At 47.2% G+C, this 21,030-nt stretch overlaps 2 protein-coding genes across 5 annotated transcripts in view; both read right to left on the bottom strand.

Moving 5' to 3' along the window:
- Nucleotides 1-21,030, bottom strand: part of RFLNA (refilin A) — a 237,002-nt gene that overhangs the window by 208,784 nt on the left and 7,188 nt on the right. The window lies entirely within an intron of this gene.
- The window catches only part of ZNF664 (zinc finger protein 664), a 34,628-nt gene that overhangs the window by 6,434 nt on the left and 7,164 nt on the right, over nt 1-21,030 (bottom strand). The window contains exon 2 of one of the 3 annotated variants that reach the window (XM_060027896.1): nt 13,770-13,866. The exons of 1 other annotated variant lie outside the window; for it this stretch is intronic. The gene's annotated coding sequence lies outside the window, so the exon portion shown is untranslated. The remainder of the gene's footprint in view (nt 1-13,769; nt 13,867-21,030) is intronic. One more of the 3 variants, XM_060027898.1, reaches the window with a different exon arrangement.

A 21,030-nucleotide genomic window follows, 5' to 3' on the forward strand; every position in this document is an offset into this window, starting at 1 on the left:
ATAGACCCTTTTCCACCAAATGGCACAGGGATCCTTGCAGAATGCCTGGTCTCAAGGCCAGAGCAGCACTTTATGAAGTGAGCCTGGGACACCTTGTCATGCCAGAATGTAAGAGAGTCATGGCAAAGGAACACAGATGCCAATTCATGAAGAGACTCCTGCTGGCCAAAAATGGGACAACTAAGCATCAAAAGGAATAATGAATGCAAGCCACTGAAACACACTAAATATACAAAACCCCCGAGTTCACAATGACGACAAGGGTTGGGGAGGAGTGGAAAAAGTAAGAGAGGGACAGACAGAGGCAGAGAGACAGACTCAAGGCACTAGACTAAACTGAAAGTTATAGGACACCAATTTTTACCTTTTTTGACACTTGGCAACTAAAAGGAAAGAATGAAAAATCCTTCGTCTATGAACTATCTTTCAAGATGATGCAACAATCCAGCTAGGAAACACGCAACCCTAACGAAATGCGTGATTCAGACCCCGGTAAGAAATGGGTGAAAACGTCAGATGAAAGGCTGATCGAGAACGTTTTACATTTTGAGGATCTGGCTGTCAACCCCTGAACCCACCAATCCATGATGTCAGCGTAACTCCAAGGGGCAACAGGAAACACACAGCGTCATCTGCAACATTCCTGCCAAGCATGCCTCCAGGACTCATTTTTATTTGAAGGAACTAGGAGGGCTAGAGGAACTACCAGGATACCAGCAGAAAAATATCAAAATGTGACGCAGTCCACAGGACAGCTACCCATTTCTGCAACAAGTAAATGGCATGGAGAAAGGGGGAGGGGGGGGTTGGGCTGCTCTAGATTACAAAGACTTGAGATAGAACAACCGTACCAGCCAAATGTAACTTGAAGACCTACCTTCTTCAGAATCTGATTCAAATAGGCCAGCTGCTAAAACGGACAACTGGGGAAGCACCGTTGTATCAGATGACACAAGGAACACTGCTCACTGTATTCGGTGTGACAATGCCTTTGCAGTTGTATAAACAAATGTCTGTATTTTTTGAGATTTATACTGAAGTTTGTAAGAATGAAAGGACACGATGTCTGAGATGTGTCTTAAAATGCTTTGGCCAAAATAAAAACGACAAAGTAAATGAGGGAGGATTGTTGTAACTGTTACTTCTAGGTGATGGATAAATGATGAATAAGCTAATCTATCTTCCTTTGTGTATGTCTGTAATTTTTCATGATAACAAAACTGGTTCGTGTCGGGAAAACATTCTTTTCCTGCTCCTCCTGCAATGACAAACTGATCCCAGGACCCGGCACATTGCACAGAGGTGAAACTGAACTAAACAGATGCACTCCTCCAATGGCTGTGACTTCCCCAATCAATCCTGAGCACGTGAGAACGTGTGCACCGCAGATGTCGCTGGAGAGCAGAGGGAAGGTGACGGTGACAAGCAGGGGACACAGGGAGCAGTGCTGCACTCCGCCCTCCTTCCCTCCTGAGCTAATTAACCGAGACGCCATGCGGTTCTCCTGGTGCCCTCCCTCAGAAATGAAGCAGTGAAGGTCAAGGCATCCATCCAGACTGGCCTCAGGAGAGGCTGACTCTGCTCAGAAGGGTGGAAACACCAAGCTCAGTGATGTGAAACTCCTACAGTTGTCGTACATGAACTCCCGCCAGAGTTTCTCTGGACGAGGAGTCAGGTACTGCCATTCCTTCCAGGTAAAATGCCTGTAAGTCTCACCGCATGAGGGCAAGCTACATTCTGCAGGAAAAAGCTCAAGCAAAAGAACCTCCAGCAAATTTGCCATGTGACCAACCAAAAAACAAAAGGAGGACAAACCACCACCAAGGATCCTCACTGTAGCCTTTCCTAAAATAGCACCTGCCTCACTGCTTCCGTACATACAAAGGAGACTGTAAACCCAGCGAGTAGGTAGATGCCACAGAAGTCTACAGATCCCAAGGGCACAATGTCCCCAAGATTCTCTCACTCAAGACGACGTCTCCTATCCAATGTCCCATAATGGCTTTCAAGGGGACAGCCCATTGTTTGACTGTGAGGCCACCTGGGAGACCTGAGGAGGGAGGAACCTTGCACTGAGGTCACCTGGCACTGCCACGGGCAATGTCCCATCTGTCCACGAGACCTCAGGGGCACCCTCAGCAGTACAAGCCTTCAATTTATATTTGAGGAGAACCTCTCAAACAGGAAGGTTAGAGTCCGGCTGAGAAGTGACGGGAAGAAAGCTTCAAGTAGCCCATCTGCCCCAAGTCCCCACCTTCCATGAAAAGAGCCCTCTTCTCTCCCTGTAGTTTGTCCATTAGCAGCTGTGCCTCATCTAAACCTTGTGACACCAAACAATACCTGAATTTGTACCCATCTCCCAGCACAGTTAAAAGTGAGGGATCAGCTAATAGACAACTGGGGCTGAAATGCGAGGAAGTAAAAAAATGAGTCCTAAATACAAAGAAACTATGCCCTGAGAGAATAAAAGCTCTGGGCCCTGGCATTGGAAAGGGTCATCTGGAAATGGAGACGCAGGATTAATGGGCTGGGAGAACGGAGCTGTTGCCCTTTGAGTGCTGATCGGGCCAAGAGCTCTCAATTCTAGACACAGATTCAACCACCACTGTGCTCAGGAGGTAACACTACCACCGGACTGTGGTCTGAGGCACCGCGTCTGCTGCAGTGGCCTTGAATTTCCTTGCAGGCAGATATGCCTGCAGGGAGAGGAGCCCACTCTGGTCACACCTGCAGGGGGCAAAGGTCAAGAGGAAGGTACAGAGGGGGGACGCTGATTTTCTCTCCAAATTTCGGCCTGAATCTGTTGCAGAACTTGAAGATAACAGTCCCTCCACCCTAGGAGGAAGCTCAGGACACTGGGGAGGAAGATTCTGAACGTGGATTTTGAAAGAGGATTATTTAAACTACTTCTGTATACGCCTTTCACGTATTACTCTCTTTTACACAGCTGTCCCCAGAATATGATTCTGCACAGGAAAAATGGGCGAACTAGTTTTTCAGATTTCTTATTAAAATGATCCGATGCTTGCAAAATAGAAGGACCCAGGCTGCACAGGGCAGGTGTTGAAGAACGAACAGAAGAGCAGGCGAGCAGGACACTGAGAGTCACTGTCCCACAGGGCCCTGGCGCTGGGCTGACAGGAGGCGTCAGTGTGGCTGCACTCAGCAGAACCAACCACCCAACACAGAGGCGCAGGCCGGGCAATGGCGACCAGCAGACGCTCCAGAACGCTGACTCGGATCTCGATCACACTCAGTACAGGTTGGACGTGAAATCAAGACCAACCACCCTGACCCAGCAGGAGAGAAATCCAGTCACGCTCGTCAAGGAGTTGGCACCAGAAGCCTCGCCCTCAGACTGTACCCGCGCACCAGGCCGGCTGCTGTTGTGTGCTGTGCTGCAGGTCCTTCTACAGTATTAAGGTTCCTATAAAGCATTAAATATAAATAACCCCACCCTAGAGTAGCAGACTCTTTAATACATCAGTTAAATCTATGTCAGCAGAGATCAAACTAACTTCCCATCTAGAACCAGATCTGCCAGAACATGTGGCTTATAGTTCTGTCACTCGAAGGGATAAGGGCACACTTTCTGGGAAAGATAAAAATGAAACAGAATAGGAAAGAAGACATTCCTATGCCTCCAGCCTCAACCAAAAACCCCACCACCAACTGCAGTGCGCTGCACCGGCCATGTGACTCATCTCCCCCACTTGTAGAGCAGGCATTGTGTCATGGGGCCTGGAGAAGATTCTCAAAGATAACCAAAGTGCCGTAGCTCAGATGATGATGCCCTAGACTAGTCACTGTGAAATATAAAGACTCCAAATCAACTTCCAGGTCTCTTAATTACTGGGAAGTGTTTTACAGGAAGATCCCTGTGTTCCCAGCTGCCCTAACACATGTTGGTTCATGCCATGTTGTTTAGTGTTTGATTTATAAATGATACTCAAGAGAATCCAGCTCACCCAGAAGCAGGCCTAGAAGAAAGTCACCATTGATGCAACAGTCCTGGAAACTGAACTCAGATGCAGGATCGGCACATGCGTGCATGCAGGTATACGTTCCACAAACATGTAGCACCCAGCATTTGTCAGGCAGCGGGCTACACTCTGCAAGATCCTATGAAGAACAACACAGCCACGGCTTCTGCATTCGTGTGGTTTACAGTCTAGGAGAGGAAGGAGACAGGCCCAGCATCATGCAAGTGGTGCTGTGGCCGAGCAGGCCCCAGGGACACAGCTGCACGAAGGGGGGCATACTAACTAGTCTTTCATGACAAGGAAGACTTCTAGTAAACTCTACTTTTAGACTGAAACCGAAAGGACAAACCGAATTAACCACGAAGGGTAGGAGGACAGAGGGTCTTGGCCTAGAGATGGGCAAGTGTCTAGAGACAACCAGGACTACCAAGCCTAGGAGCACACGTTCAGCATGTGGAAGGCAAAAGGGGGGCTCTGCCCTGCTCTTACCTCTACCAGATTATGATGTGAAAGGACACTTCCTTAGAATAAAACTCTAAGGTTCAAAGTCAAAGGGGAGTGGGCAGCAATGGAAAAGAATGTTCCGTCTGGAAATGAGAGGGGAGGCTTTCTAATTGATTTGTAGCTTCTGCTGTGGCCACCTCAGCCGTAGGAATCCCTCCTCAGAGCCTGGCCAGTGAGGGAGTGTGGCTCATTCCCGCGGGACCAAGACAGAGCCTGCCTGCGTGTCACAGCCTGGGACAGGGTGGGGAGCATACATACAAAACTCCACTCACCCGTCCCTGCCACTCCCCTTCCCACAGCAACGGTGACTCCACATCTCCCGAAATCATCATAAACCCTGCCAAGGGATCACCTGCTAGAGCAGTCGAAGACTACATGCCCCCTAACGGGCCAAGAATATGAAAAAGCTCCAGCCTCACCCAGAAGTCCTGATCGCTAGAAAACATTCCAAAAAGAAATAAGATTCCACTCTTCCTCTACACTCGTCAAAGCCGATGAAAACCTACAGTCAATCCGACAGCATGATCCTGAGAGCGTGAGTCTCTGTGTAGCGCCAGTCCCGCTTCCCCAGCTGCCCCCACTCCTTCCAACGCTCAGCCCACTGAAAGCCGCCTCTCACCCCGAGAAGTAGCACTTTCTGCCAACCTTTTTTATCCTGCAAAAAACACACACTTGCCAGCTCTTCCACCAACAGTGTGACTTTAAGCAACTCACTTAAGCCTAAGACTCAATTACCTCAAACGTAAAAGAGAAATGATACTCATATCCATCTCTCGGGGCTGTTACGAAAATGAAATGAGACAATGCACAAGCCTAGGCCCCATAAACTCTCCCCCGTCCTTCCCTCAACTCGTTGAACATCGGGAAGGCATGCTGTTTACTGGAGGGTGGCTTCAGGAACCTGCAGTGCTCAGCCGTCAACCTGTCACCTCCCAGCGTCCATACGCTTTCCTGACTGCAAACTCACTTCCTGTTCGGGATCACCTCTCCCTGTCTACGCAGCACTGATGGGCCAATAAATCAGGGTGCTCTATCCTCCCACAGTGAAAACCGAGTCCCCAGACCTTCCCCTCCTGAGTTGGGGAAAATGCTAATAAATACTGGCTACAGAATGACAAAGCAATTCTTTTCCCTAAAAACTCCTCTTTTATCCAATTTCCTAGCTCAGAGTCAGCTGGGTTTGCCGTGGTATCCATCTCTTCCTTCTCCTCTGTCCCTGCTACGCACAGAAATGTTAAAGTCTGCTCTAAAATACGTCCTTCACATTCTGTTTTCCTCGCTCACTCCAGGTTCAAGGCCTCTCCTACAACACACTAAGCCAAGAGCCTGACAAACGGCCTGGTTCACCTTAAAACCATGCTCCAGCAAGGCGCGCTAGGTCAGATGCCTTCTGGGATCCAGCAGGGAATATAACCGTGTGCTCTTGTCTGGCTTAAGACATCAGGGGCCAGGGGGCCCCTCCCACCTACTCCCCTTAAAAGCATTCATTCCTACAAATAAAACGTCAGCAGGCTGAAATCAGTCCACCAGCCACAAGCTGAGTCTCTTGCAAAAAACCCAACTTGTGAGCACGGGATACTGAACAACTGTCCAACCTCGGGAAGCTCAGTTCTTTCCAGTTACTGTCGTAGACCAGCAGTTCTCAAAAACCAAGACTCTTGGGGGTTCCAAAACCCTTATAAAACAAGATCAAAATGATTTTCAAAATAACAGTAAGATGTAGTTTACTTTTTTCACTGTGCTGACACTTGCATGGAGGGTGCAGAAATACTGGCTGGTAAACTGCCGACTCCTCAGGCCCCTCACACAGAGCCCTACGGCAGAGGCACCAAGTGATACCTGTAGTCAAAGTGTTCTTCACCTCCAGGGGCTCACAGTAAGCCAAAGTTTCACTTAAGAATATCCTTGGGCTTCCCTGGTGGCGCAGTGGTTGAGAGTCCGCCTGCCGATGCAGGGGACACAGGTTCGTGCCCCGGTCCGGGAGGATCCCACATGCCACGGAGCGGCTGGGCCCGTGAGCCATGGCCGCTGAGCCTGCGCGTCCGGAGCCTCTGCTCCGCAACGGGAGAGGCCACAGCAGTGAGAGGCCCGCGTACCGCCAAAAAAAAAAAAAAAAAAAAAAAGAATATCCTTGAAGAAGCAATAAAAAAATAATTTTACTAAATCTAGACCCTTTTATTATATTAATTACATTTATGTTAAACATATTATGTTTATTACATTGATATGAAATACATACAAATATATTTTCAATGTATATTTATCATATTCTAGATTAAAATGGAAGCATACCAGGTCGCATACCCAAGGGCAATGGTTGCCTAAAGGAAAAGCACTTGTACAAATGTAACTGTCTGAGCTGCAAGCTGAACCGCCTCTTCTTCTCGACAGAACATCATTTTTACTTGAGTGACTACACACTTGCTATGCAGACTTAGGTGCTGGACAGACATCTCAGATAACAGGAAACTGATGGTATTTACTGCCAACTGTCAAATCCGAGCTTTCAAGTGAAAATTGGGATTTTGGAAACCTCCTGTCACCATGAGCTCTCCAGCTTCCTGAGACTTGAAGACTTTCCTGATGAGACTGACAGCAACACTTACCGTGAATTTTCTGATATTACATGTAATGGAACATATAAACATTCTCAGGATCTGCAAAAAGTGAACAATGTTGCCCAAATGACCAATGTGTCAGGTAACAAATCACTGTGGGTAAAAGATCTATTCAAAGTACAAAAGAGACCAGGGATTTTTAACATAGCACAGTACAAAAGGTTCACTGATAGGACTGCACACTGCAACTAACCTGTAGGAACCTACCACTTGTCAAGTTTCGGTATCGTGTCACAAATGAACTCACAATTACCTGAAAAGGCTACCGAAATCCCTTTTTCAATTCTCTTGTCTGTGAGGCTGGATGTCTTCATCTACTTCAGCTAAAACAACATATTGCCAAAGATTGAACACAGAAGCAGATGTAAATATTGCCACTCTTCCTACTAAATGTTTTCTTGTTTTAGAAAATAGCTATTTTTCATACAAATGTAATTTGTGTTAATGTGTAATGAGTTTGTCATTATTTTTAAATTAATTTTTTTGTGAAGTTTTAGTCTTCATTTCTATTATAAGCATCAATGCCCATAACCCACACAGACAGAAAGCTCTTTGAGGTCCGTAAATAACACTTCTTAAAGCGTAAAAGGATCCAAAGACCAAAAAGGGGTTGAGATTCCATCTCAAACCGACTTTTTTTTTTAAAGCTGAAAGTATGTGAACAAACTGTAAGATGAACACTTACTTATAGCTAGTAATTTCCATCATCAGCCATCATTATTCTGGTTGTAAGAAAAATACCCTCCAAATTCCTCTACAATAACCCCAAAGTCAAGTTCCGTACATGAGAAGATTAAAAGATGAACACTACAAGAAATAACTCTTTACCCAGAGAGATGTTTTATAAAGGATTCAGAAATTATCCCATTAGGCAGAAGTCACTAATGTGTTCCTCTAAGACCTTGATTTCGGTTCCAAGGCCTTGTGATTCTTATTATCCTATATGGTTCCCCCTGGACATAATGGATGCCCCTGTTCATGGACAGAGAACATGGAACGTGTCCCCAGCACGGCTAGGAACTTGTTCTCCTCACAAACCATCAGGAAGTCCCACAAATCAACTCACTCAGATAGTAATTGGGCAGTGGTATGCTAAGGAACCTCTGCTTGGCCCTTTTCTACAGGCCTCGGCAACAAAAAATAAATGGAAAGGCTGTTCAGGTCCCTGGTGCCTGTATGCTGCAGAGGAACAGGGCTAAGAAGTTCAAGGCCATCCCCCGTGTGCTGCAGGGACCTGGGCACACGACATAGGCAGCATCTACCTCCTTGTTAATCTCACTACCAGAAAATTCCAGTCTAAACTACACATAACAGGGTATAGCTGACCTAGATACTCAAGCTCCACAGGCCCAGTCCACCTCATCTCTGCTCGGCTACCTGTCTCAGAATAACTTGATTATAGCAGTCACTTGTAACGCATCGATTAGGACTGTGAATGTCAAGCCCACTCTCTTTTGCTCCTACATCACCATCGGTCCTTCAATAGAAGATATTAGCGGCCTGGAAGACACCCAGGCTGGCTGCCCAAAAGGCCCTTCCTATTTCCCACACTTTTCCCAGTACGTCACTTCTCAAGCTACCAGGGCCGCTTCTCCTCATTACAGTCCCTCTGCACGGGCCCCGGGCCACCTCTACGGTACCGGGTCACAGGGAAGTCCACCTTGTAAGGTCCTAGCCCTCGCACCTTGGTGGCTGGCTTCCCCCAACACTCTACGGCAGCCCCAAAGGCCTCCAGCTAGTCCGCTCCCACACCTCATCTGCCCTCAATGACAACCCCCTGCAAGGCCCAACTGCGGGCCGCGTTCCTGACGTGTGCTTCTCACTCACAAAGGTGAGAACGCAGGCCTCCTCATCCTCCAGGCTGACCTCAGGAACGGGAAGCTGGAGGCAGTCCAAGCTGAGGGGAGCCTCGCTTACAGTGGCTCAAGCACGCAGCTCTCTCCGGGGCCTAAATCTCCCGGGGCCAAATGCCCAGCCTCACAACACGGTCCAGGCTTCTATCCACCTAAGGGCCAGTTCAGGTGCTCACGCGCTGCACCTACTCACTGGCGTGCCACACGCTTCGGAAAACCACAGTGGCCTCAAAGCAGGCTCCTGAAACAGTCCGTCAGTCACCGGCCACTGGCTGCCATTCACGCGGCGTCTACTCAGTAACCTGCCCTGACCCCTGTTCCAACACTCCCCGACCTGGCGCTCAAGCAGCACTTCCTGAATCCACCACTGATTATCAGCTGCCTTGGTAATTTATAGGGACAGTTTCCCTGAGGGCACTGAGGCCAACTTTTTAGGTCAAAGGAGTTTCTGAGTCTGAGCAGGAGTCTCCAACTCACCTTTAATGACAACAGTGGGTTTTACATCACTTCTGATGCCTTCCTCTCTGCTTCCCCGCCACCAGTGGGTGAGAAAAGACTCCAATCTAGTGTGACCCCTGAGCACTAAAAGAGAGCCCCTGCCACTGGCTTCCTCAGCCGCTCGCCCAGGATCTCCCAGGGGGCCACCTTATCCCTACCCCGACCACGTTTCCTACTTGGGGCCCCACGTGTGTGGGCTCCTCTCTCCCCGCCCCCTATTCCTGCCCACACGTCCTGAAAGTCCTAGGTTCCCTGACCTCGCGCCTAATAAAGTTCTCAGTGGCTAAGGATCTGGGCTCTGGGTTTTAATGATCCGTAGGGAAGAGAGCTGCTTTGCTCCTGTCCTTGGGACAACTGCTCTTCGTGTGACTTGGTTTAATGACTCCTAATGGAAAAAAGACAAAAGGAACCACGCCTGATTTTTCTTTAACTAGAAATTATCTCAGAGGCTATGAAATTAGGTCTGGAGAAGGGCAACAAAAAGTATAGAGGGAGTGAGGCCAAGTTTTCTTCTGAGTCTGAGAAGGAAGTCTGAGAAGGACAACTGCCTGTGTGATTACGGTGATAAAGGATGACATAGGTATATACTCCTCAGCTTCCCTCCAGCCCAGTCCTCCCACAAAAATGACCTCTGGAATGACACAGCGGGGCGTGGGCCTGGCTCTGCCGCTTGCTGTGTGACCCCGGTTGACCTAAGACTGATCTGTAAAAATATGGATAGTCGTGTCTACAACCCTTTGCTGTGATAATTAAAGAAGATAATAAGTGGGAAAGTACTTATCAGAGTGCCCACAGCTTGGCTGAAGCCAAATAAATGCGAGTTTCCTTATTTCCCTTATTTTGACTAGTGCATGACACACTCTTTCATTTGCCTCATCTCACAGGCAGAGGCCTCCCAAGACCCCCCAGTGTGCCTCCCAGTAATTACGGTTCCTCCTCTGCTCCAAGTCAAGCGCTGCTTTCACACCTTCGTGTCTGTCTCCTGCACCTCCCGCTTCTACCCAGCAGTTTTTCCTTCTTGACTCTCTATTCATAGGATTGTCTTAAAATCCTTGACTGCAGTGACATTTCCTCACACTCTGGACTCCACCACCACACCACCTGTTTCCTGCTCTTCGACACTGTACACAGGAACGCCCAAGGAATGGGACACGATGTGATTTGCTTCACTGATGGCCCCTATGTGAGTACCACATATAAGGCCCAAGTTTACCTTATCTAGTAAATGTGTAACATCTATATACATTAGGAATCATAATAATTTGGTGGGTGGAACACTGGGCTTGCAGTAAGAAGTTCTAAGTTCAAATTCTTGATCTGACACTGAACAGCTGTTGTGGCCACAGATCACTCATTCTCAGCCTCAACTCACTCATCCAGGAAATGGATGGTCAGATCCACTGTTAGTCATACAGATGCTCACCCTCGCTCTCATCACGGGGCTTAAGGGCCTCTGCCTCATTCTGTCCCCAGGAAGGAGCAGCAAAGACCGGGAAGCAGTGGGGGGTATGGGAGGGGGACTGAGAACAAAAGCTTTTCGGGACACAACAAGGATGCTTAGAGAGTCAATGCACCTAAGCACTACAGCCTGTAAGACTGTGCCCTCGCCTGCATAACCTGCCTTTTCCTGTCCCTTCCCTTTGGCTGATTCCATTGGCTTTGTCTTCCTCAGGGGACCAGCCTTTCACAACTGGGCCAGGGGATTCCCCTGCTCCAAGGCCTGCAGGAGTGGGGCCGGGGCAGGGCCGGGACAGCAAGCACAGCAGGCTCAGGTCAGAGCTCTAATGCGCAGTGAGAATGACTCTCGTTTATCAGACTTGATTCCTCCTCGTACTGCTGGAGGAGTAAGACCTACAGGGACAAAATCCATGTTCGGGCCTAGAAGAAAAAGGACCAGAGACTAGAAAGCTCAAGCCACCCTCAGGGAGAAGCAAAGGAAATACCTGAAGGTCACACAGGGCCTGGCCAGCTAAAGGAAGGATACACACAGACTGGGCCCAGGAGACCACGACAGAAATGAAAAGTGGATTTTTAACAGGACTGTCCCCAGTGATGCTGGGATTGGGAGTATAACGGTAGTTGGCAGGTCAGAAAATTAGAGATTTGGGATTCTGTTTTTTTTATGCATTTTAAAAATTGTGGTTAAAACTACATAATATAATGTACCATCTTAGCCATTTTTCAGTGTAGAGTTCAGTAGTGTTAAGTATGTGATGTGCACATTATTGTGAAAGCTCTCCAGAACTTTTTCATCTTGCAAAACTGAAACTCTGTACCCACTGAACAACTCCCCCTTCCATTCTGCTTTGTTTCTATGAATCTACTTTAAATATCTCAGATTCTGGCTATTTTTATACCTGGGTCACAACCTGTAACTTGTTCTGTTTGGCAAACCAGGTAAGTATGTATGGGCGTGACAGAGCTGTGCAGCAGGCTCACTCAGGAAGCACGAACTGCAAGAGCAGCTAACTTCCTACAGCCACACAGAGACAAGCATAATCCTACAACCGCACAGGCCATGGCCATCAGAATTCAGGATTAGCATGGAGAGAAACGCATCACCACCCCACTCTCAAAATGAGCCAGGGAATGGTTACAAAACCCAGTGCAGAACGTCAGCATTCAGGCTTTTGACCTGGTAGGACTAGCACCTGAGGGTGATCAGTGCCATTTTGGAAACATACGCTATTAAAGACTACTAACAAATTTGGCCAGTGGTCCCAGCGAACACTCCTCACCTCCAGGAACTCTAGGCAGAAATGTGCAATAGGACTGAACCAGAAATACAAAACACATGAATACTTCATCATTAGCTAGGCCTGTGAATCCCATTCCTGATGCAGCATTCCACAGTGGGGCTACATCACATGGAGAACTCCTTTTCCCTCTGTTAGTGGTAACCTTGAGCTTGAGACCAAAGTAATTATGGGCAGAACAGGAATTCATAAACTACTAGGCCTGTATCTCAAGTCTTACTACTCATAAAAAAGGAGGCTGACTGAGGGGACCCAAGTCAACACCAGAGAGAATGGAGCCACAAAGGGACAGAGAAGAGAGAAAGATCATTTGCCACCATGCCCAGGTAGACTCGCCCAGGCTTCCAGACAGGGCCGTGGCCTGGAAGTCAACCCAGCACCCGGAGGAAGAGAGGAGAGCAGCCTCTCTTCCCCTGGGCTGGTCAGGAGCAGCCCCAGCCTTCCCACCCTGCCAAGTAGAGTCAGGAAAGAGAAAGACACCACACCTCCCCACAGGCTTAACCTTCTCACTGTGCACGGTAACTACACCCACTACGGCAAAGGCCACTGAAACGTCCTTTATCTCACTGAGTCAGTTCTCCTCGTGCAGGAGGGACGTGAAGTCAGGGCAGGGAGAGGCCCAGAGCTGAGAACTCAACCTCTGGCAGTGAGGGAAAAAGATGAGAAGCCACATGCCCCAGGCCAACAACCACTGAGACAGGGTTCTCCTTCCTCTTGCTGACCAGCCATGCATAGCAAGAATGTAAAGTTTTATCATGAACGTAAACCACAGCGATCCAGACTGCGTGTTCAACTGGAGTATTTTGGATTTCAGCAATGACCAAATAAAGAGGAACAAATACCTGTCCTACGTAAAATATATGTTGTCTTCTTGAGTCAAGCTGAAGGAAAAAAAAATTATTAAAAAATGATCACAAATCCAAAGGCTCAAAAGAAAATGAAGGAAAAAAATGCTTGTGCTGGAAACACGCTGCTCTCAGAATCATGTCTGCACAGAGACTGATGTAACAGAGTCCCCAGTAAGAAGACTTTCAGGAACTCAAATTTAAGGAGAAAGCTGCTGTTCAGACTTTGGAAGAAAACACCAGAAACTTACGGAGTAACAAACTCAGCTTAAAAACAAGCTGTGATATCTCAGTGAAGACAGGACCAATGGGAAAGAAAACCAGGAGGGCATCAGTCTAAAAAGCAGGTTTCTGGTCCCGAAGGCCTTCAGGACAGCAAAGGAAAATGGAACAGAGAGAGCGAAGCTTTAGTAGCCAATGGCTTACATGAAATCAAGAAAATCAGACTCCAGAGGTACAAAGAGGAACTCCAGATGGGACAAAGGTGCTTCTGCTGTCTTCAGAGTTAAGGAAAGTTGTCTAAGGCCTAGAGACCTCAAAGCCAGAGAGAGGCAAGAGCTTTCTTAGAAAAATCATGAGACAGGGAGACTTTCTTCCTCACTGAGTCCGAAAGGGAACATGCTCAGAAAAAACTCCAGAGACAGTTTCGGTTTAGAAATAGTTGAGGGCGATTCTCCATCGAGGAAGACGGTCAAACAAGGGGAAAACTTACCACAGTGACAGAAGTCAAAACCCCCAAGACATTCCAGAAGAAGAGGCAGAGGCAGGGCCCACAGTGGCTGAAGGGCAACAAAAGCCTCGGGATCCTGCTGGGTTAGAAACATGCAGAGAGAAAAGTAGAAGGTTTGTATTATGGAGAATTTAGGATCACAAAGCTTTTTGAAGAGCTGACTATTATACATGTGGGGTCCCAGCTCAGAAGATAGGTAGACCCACTTATATTTAGGATTTATATAAAAATATGGAATTCAAGGCCTATAGGGCCGAACAGAGGATGAGAAAGCCTGAGAAACTCTAGAAAGGAAATTCCAGGCAAGCCTGCACAACTTCCCTTCAAGATATAGGAATTCTAGTATCATAAGTAGCCTCTTGATAGGAACTTTATCCAAATTGAGTTTTAGGTTCACACTGGATACTGAGTAACTGACTCGGATTGGCTGGAATCCTAGAGAGTCTAAAATCAATACTGTTTTTCTCACTTATTTTCCAGGTGAGAGGCTGCTGAAGGAGCAGAGACTACAGGCGGGGTGAACGAGTTCATACCCTGGTTTTACCACACGCTAGCTGTGCAACCTTCACCTAAGAGATTAAGAGTGGGGTTAATGGAGATAATAAAAGGCAACTGACCTTGAAAGGTAACATTATAAGGTAGTTTAAGGGTTAAATAAATTAACGCATGACAAGTATTTAAAACAGTGCCTATGGTCTTCCCTGGTGGCACAGTGGTTGAGAGTCCGCCTGCCGATGCAGGGGACACGGGTTCGTGCCCCGGTCCGGGAAGATCCCACATGCCGCAGAGCGGCTGGGCCCGTGAGCCATGGCCGCTGAGCCTGCGCATCCGGAGCCTGTGCTCCGCAATGGGAGAGGCCACAACAGTGAGAGGCCCGCGTACCGCGAGAAAAAACAAAAGAACAAAAAACAGTGTCTAGAAACTGTTAAGGGCTCAACGAAGTTTAGCTATCATTATCATTATTTTATTTATTCCATCTACTTCCTCCCCTCTCTGCTATATTCTAAAACTGCTAAGAGTAGTTTGGGTATAGATTCCAAGATGTATTTTAAAGTTCGGGGAACATCTCTTTTCCTTGGGAAGTGATGACACATTAAGGGAGTTAGGGATCAAACTGCTGCCATGTTAACATTCGGATGCAACATTCTCCTAAATTTGGGGAATCTAGGGACGGTGCTAAGTTACTATATGTCTATATAGCTCCCCAGAAATCTGGGGGGAAGGAAACATGCAAATGATACGAGGTTGGAGTTAAGCCAACTCTGCTAACATCTATCTGAAGCAGCTCTATCACTTCAGCAGAAACCACTAACATGAGAAATGGAGTCCTACAGACTGCCCTGAGTGACCCTGCAACATCTGAAACTGAATCAAATGGGGAGAAAAAGGAAAACCAAAAATGCTTTCAATATATTTAGGGATTTTAGTTTCTAAAATGGGAACAAAGGGTTGACTCAGAATGAAGGTTGTTAATAGGATATACTTTAAAGGGCAGGAATTTCAAATGGTTGAGAGGGGGCCAGGTTTTTTCTTCCTTGCTGAATTACACATGCCAATCATGGTGCCTGCAAATCCTACAGGTGGGAACGGCCTCCGCTTTAAGGATAGGCCCAGCTGCTGCAGACCATATAACCGCTCCATCTCACCTCACCACAGGGTCTTAGACTACGTGCAGACACCTGACCCATGAGCTTAACAGTGACCTCTGCTGTGGCCTGGAATAACAGTAAAAGCTGCAACAAAGTTGTATTCCCAATCTCTCTCTCTCAGGAATCTAAACAATATTGAAAATGAGGTGATTAGCCAGGAGACATGAAGCTGAAAGGTTACTACGTACAAAGGAACTGGAGCGGTCACGAGCAATCACAGCAAACCAGAGTCATGAGGAAGTAGAATCTCTAAGTAAGGTAGAGAAAAGATAGATGGGATAGGAAAAAAGAAAAAACCAGATGGCAGCAAGAGGAAAAAGACACAAAGGAAAGACAGCTGCCTTGAGACCCCACTGTCGATTGGAGAGACTGCTTGTCTCCGAGCTGACTTAGTTAACGACAGTTTTCTGGCCCAGGTGCATCCTTACGCCATATCCCGTTTCCTAAAATGGAATGGATCTCTGCTCCTTGCAACAGAAAATCGCTAACTAAAACAGTTACTTCAGCTCCCCTGAGGATGGAGTTTTCCCAGGAGGCAGCTCGGTGCCTCCAACCAACAGACTCCTGGCAAGTCCACCCCAGCCAGACGTGCCTAGATGTCGCAACAGAACGGGGCGGGGGGGGGGGGGGTCTCATTCCCTAGGCTCCTTCGGCACAGGCCCTAGGGCTTATGAGCATCTCAATGGCCTATGAAAATGTTTGAGACCTGAAAAAAATATTTACTGGATGTAAAATATGAAAATAAAATCATAAAATCAAAGTTAATAAATGTTTAATGCCTACAACTAGTCTAATGAAGCTTAACTCACAGTTTTGTATAAGCTAATTTCATGTGGGATGTGGGTACATTTTTTTAATACGTTTGATACGTGACATGGTAAAGGCCACCGAAGATAAGAGTGCTGAGGCCTTCTAAGGACTGCAAACCAGTCCCGCGGAAGGAGACATGCTTGGGTGTAAGCTGCAACCCGCCCACCCTGCCCTCCGCGGAAGTTTACACTTAAATATTATGCCTTACTACTCAAAACTGAGCAGTCTGAAGTTAGAACTCAAGCCTCACCTCCCAAATTTAAACACACTGTAACTTTGGCACTCCTGAATTAGGGGTCTATTATTTTTTCTTAATGTAATATTTTACAAAAATGAAGCCAAACAACTTCTACTAGCCATCCTATTAGTTTTACCAAAAAGAAGGGAAAACATGTTATTCAGGCTACAAATGGTCCTGTATGTTTGAAGGACATCTGTCAGCATAATAAATCAAAAATTGGTCACATTTACTCTCTCCTTGTGCAAGAGTCACCATGAATGTCAGGAACAGATCCAAACATTCTCTCCCATTTGGCCAGATTCTTAATCTGAGAAAAACAGGAGGTAGTTCAGAAGTTATACGAGATTTAAATCTTATACCTGTAAAAGCAGAAAGGCAAATATAATTCTCCTTCCACAGTCACTGCTGATTAGGGCTCTCACTGGGTGAGCACAGAGAAGCTCACCGTCTGTTCCAGCTACGACCACTGCCCTCTCCCCACCTTCTCTGCTGGCCTTCCCTGCAGACCTCTACACTTCCCGGTCCTGCCCCCCCACACCCACTCCCCCTTCTATACCCCACCCCCACGACGCCTCTTCTGCAAAACTGTTCCCTGGGAGTTCCCTGGCCGTCCAGTGGTTAGGACACTCCGGGCTTTCACTGCCGAGGGCCCGGGGTCCAGTCCTTTGTGAAGGAACTAAGACCCTGCAAGCTGTGTGGTGCAGCCAAACAAAACAGAAAAACCAACCAAACAAACAAAACCATTGCCCCCCTCGTCAGAGCGCAAGGCCAGACCCTTGCTTCTGTTTCACTCTTTGACCCTAGGTTACACACGTCTCCTCTGTCCCCAGTTCCCTGCACTTTCTCACCTCTCCTCAGGCCTTGCTGAAGGCACTGACCATTTCTTTTATTCCTTCTTTCTAAACACCAGTGTCCGCTAAAGGTACATCCTGACTCCATTTTTTTTTAGCTCAACCACCTGCCTGGCTTGAATGAGAACCATTTCCATGATGACAATTCCACATTCTCTCATAACAGGAATATTTCCTTATCATCCCACAATGAACTGAAAATCACTAATTCGCCATATGAAGTCCCTATAAAAGGCAACATCTTCCCCCAACAAGTCTCCCAGGCTGGGAGCTTTAAATCCAACTCTCTCCCCCTCCCCACCCTACACATCTTTCCATTTCATCTGATCTCTGCTTATTTTCTCCTCTCAGCGTTTAAACCAACGCTAAGCCTCTTCCATCTTAAGGAAAACCCATATTCAATCCTATGCCTTCTCTAGCTGCCATGCTCTCTCTCCATTTCCCCACCCAGGCTTCTTCAAGGCTTATCTTCCCGACTTCTATCGCTCCACTTCCCACTTACTCCTCCACCCATCACTACGCCACTGAAGAGCCTCCGGGCGCAGCCTTCATCTCGCAGGACTCTCCCTCTGTGACTCCGCTCTCACCACCACAGTCTTATGCTCAGCCTGCTGGAGACCCCTGCTCCCCCTAAGCACCGGTGCTCCCGTGGGCTCCACCTCAGCCCTCGCTGCTCCCCACTTACACCCCCACCAGGCCAGCCATCCAGTCCACGCGTTCTCAACTCGGGCTGTTAAAGAGAACCTTTTGTAGGAGTTGTTTTAACCATGCAGAACGCCTCCAGAGGGCGCTCAAACACTTGCTCAGAAATCTTCATGGCCATTTACACGACAGCATTAGAACCTGAAACGAATTTCACAGTGGATTACTACCTCTAACTCGTTGCTAAGCAGCATGAAGATTTGTACAACCTGCTTTCTGCAGGTTCCCTGATCCTAACTGTGAGTCTGGGGGCTTGCTTATCACAAGGTCCTAATCCTAGCATAATATAGAGATAAAGTAATGTTACTGCATATTGGTTAACTAAAAACCTGACTTATGTTTGCTGGCCGATGCCAAGTATTTTGAATCATTGAAATAGTCTTAAATCCTATGAAGCTTACTTAATCCTACACGTTTGACATGCACATCTAAAAATAATTTTGAAAGCCAGAGGGACGTAATGGGGTTTACTCTGAAGGGAAGGGGTTCGGATTATTTTTATGAATTGTTTTATCATTTACCTAACCCCTTTGGGACAGACGTTTGCTCTGGCTTTAATAAGGGCTTCCTCACAAGATCTGTCACAATACTGTGGAAGGCGCTGCAAAATTACATGTGGAAATAAGCTATGATTATTTTATGAACTTGCAGGTTATGAAAAATAAATGAGCTCTAGAATAGCTTTACTGAATTTCTTATATCAGGTGACACAAGAGACAATGCATATTCTAGGGTTAGAATAAAGCTGTAGAAATGCTTTCGTATTAGCAACACATATGACTGCTTTTTAAAATCAAACTTTGAATTCTTCTGATACAACGCCAAAGTTAACCTTCATTTTTTTGAAAATCTCCCTTCTTCCAACTTCTGTCCAAATGAGTATCTACCAAAGCCACTGGTTATCCATCTTGTAGTTCTCCCAATTTGGATAGCTGTGGTGATTCTTTAAACTTAGGCTAAACACTTCGATTTGCCCAATCTAGTTTCACTCCTTATCCCTTTATCACATCTGTGAACATTTAAAACTACTGCCCCTGCCACTTCTGGGAACTTCCTCCTCAGCTGCCAGGAACCGCCCTCTCCTGAGCCCCTCCTCTGCACTCACCGCCTGGCGCATCTGCCCCTGTAGGCCCTGCAACAGTGAACCCAATCAGCTGGGCTGAACCAATCAGATGCTCTTCCCTGAGAGTTTAGACTTGGGACGTGGAAAGTCTGGGTCTATAAAGTGACCTGGCAGGGACAGTGACTCAGGAGGGACAAAGGCAGAGAGCAGCTGCACTGATTCCTGTTGACGTTCCAGCCACCACTGGGTCTCAGCCAAGAAACAGCCCTGGATGCCATGGTGGCCTCCTCAGAAATCCCCCTTCACTTAAGCCATTTCAAATGCATTTTCTTTTAACCAAATGTCCTCTAAGACATCCTCCTCCTCTCTGATGAATTCTTTTGAGAATTTAAAGGTCTCCCCTACCTTTTCCTTGATGGGTCATATGCCCCAGCTCTGCTCTGGGCTCCTCCTCATTCTGGCCTACACAATATCACCCATCCACGGTTTCCATGCCAGCTGTGCGGTGAGGACACTGTGAATGATTCTCCAACCTCTATCCATACTTCTGCTACAGCCTGAATGTTTGTGTCCCCTAACTCCAGTGTGATGGTGTTAGGAGGTGGGGCCTTTAGGAGGTGATCAGGTCACGTGGGTGGAGCCCTCACAATGGGATGAGTGTCCTTATAAAAGAGACCCCAGAGAACTCCCTCGCCCCTCTGCCACGTGAGGACACAGCGAGAAGACGGCATCTATGAACCAGGAAGCAGGACCTCATCAGACACTCAATTTACTGGCACCTTGATCTTGGACCTCCCAGCCTCCAGAACTGTGAAAAATAAATACTTGTTGTTGTAGCCACCCAGTCTACGGTATTTTGTCATGGCAGCCCAAATAGACTAGGACAATTTCTAATGGCCAGGTAGGCACCTGCGGATGGATCAGACCTAGGGCACCCCTCTGCCTACGTCCTGGCCCACCTCTGTGTGGAACGACCAGTTTGGAAACATCAATAGAAATCGCTCCAATTATTCAGCAGTACTGACAACAGGATGACTGACTTTAGGACCACCACCTGCTCAAAGAGTCAGAGTCTAGCCCAAAAGGCAACCAGAGTATTACCCAAAGTCAGGGTCATGAAGTCTTAACTCCATATAAAAGACATCAACAGTCCAGTCTAAGCTAGACAGATACCCCAATCTTAAACAATACATAGATGTGTAATCATATTCCAAGAAAAATTTACCACACAGATTTATGCACAGCACTCAGTCATTCATATAACAAAGCATGTATCTGCATCATAAAATCATTCTTTGCAAATTCTCTCAGGAAGATCCTACATGTCCTACAAGCCCCATACACTCAGCACGTCCAAAACTCAATCTGTCACCTCTTCACCAAAGCCAACTCTGTTCTCAACTCTAGTAAATGGGTCCACTAGTCTCTCAATTGCAAGTCAGAAACCTGGTTACCATCAACCCTCCTCCCACTCACGAAGTTCTGTCACTCTATCTCCTCAATTCCTCCTGAATTTATCCACCCACCTCACCGACATTCAGCTGCCATTCAGGCCACCACCTTCCCCGGAACACTGCAAAGCCTCCGGGCTTGCCTTCCTCTAACCCATTATCCACTGTAAGGCAATCCTCCTAAAATGCAAAATGGATTGTTGATTACCCCGCTTAAAGTTTCTCAATGGGTTCCATTAATTCTCAGTGTAATTTCCGAATTTATTCATATGGCATATATTTGTTTGTTTCTTTGTTTTTGGCCATGCAGCATGCGGCATCTTAGTTCCCCAATCAGGGATCGAACACCGTGCCCCCTGCATTGGGAGAGCAGAGTCTTAAACCACTGGACCGCCACGGAAGTCCCAGGCTTTCAAACTCTGATCAGCGTTAGCTACTATTTACCTCTCCTGGTTCATCTCTCACAGCTGCCCACG

Source organism: Delphinus delphis, chromosome 13 (assembly GCF_949987515.2).
Source record: "Delphinus delphis chromosome 13, mDelDel1.2, whole genome shotgun sequence".
Lineage (NCBI taxonomy): Eukaryota > Metazoa > Chordata > Mammalia > Artiodactyla > Delphinidae > Delphinus > Delphinus delphis.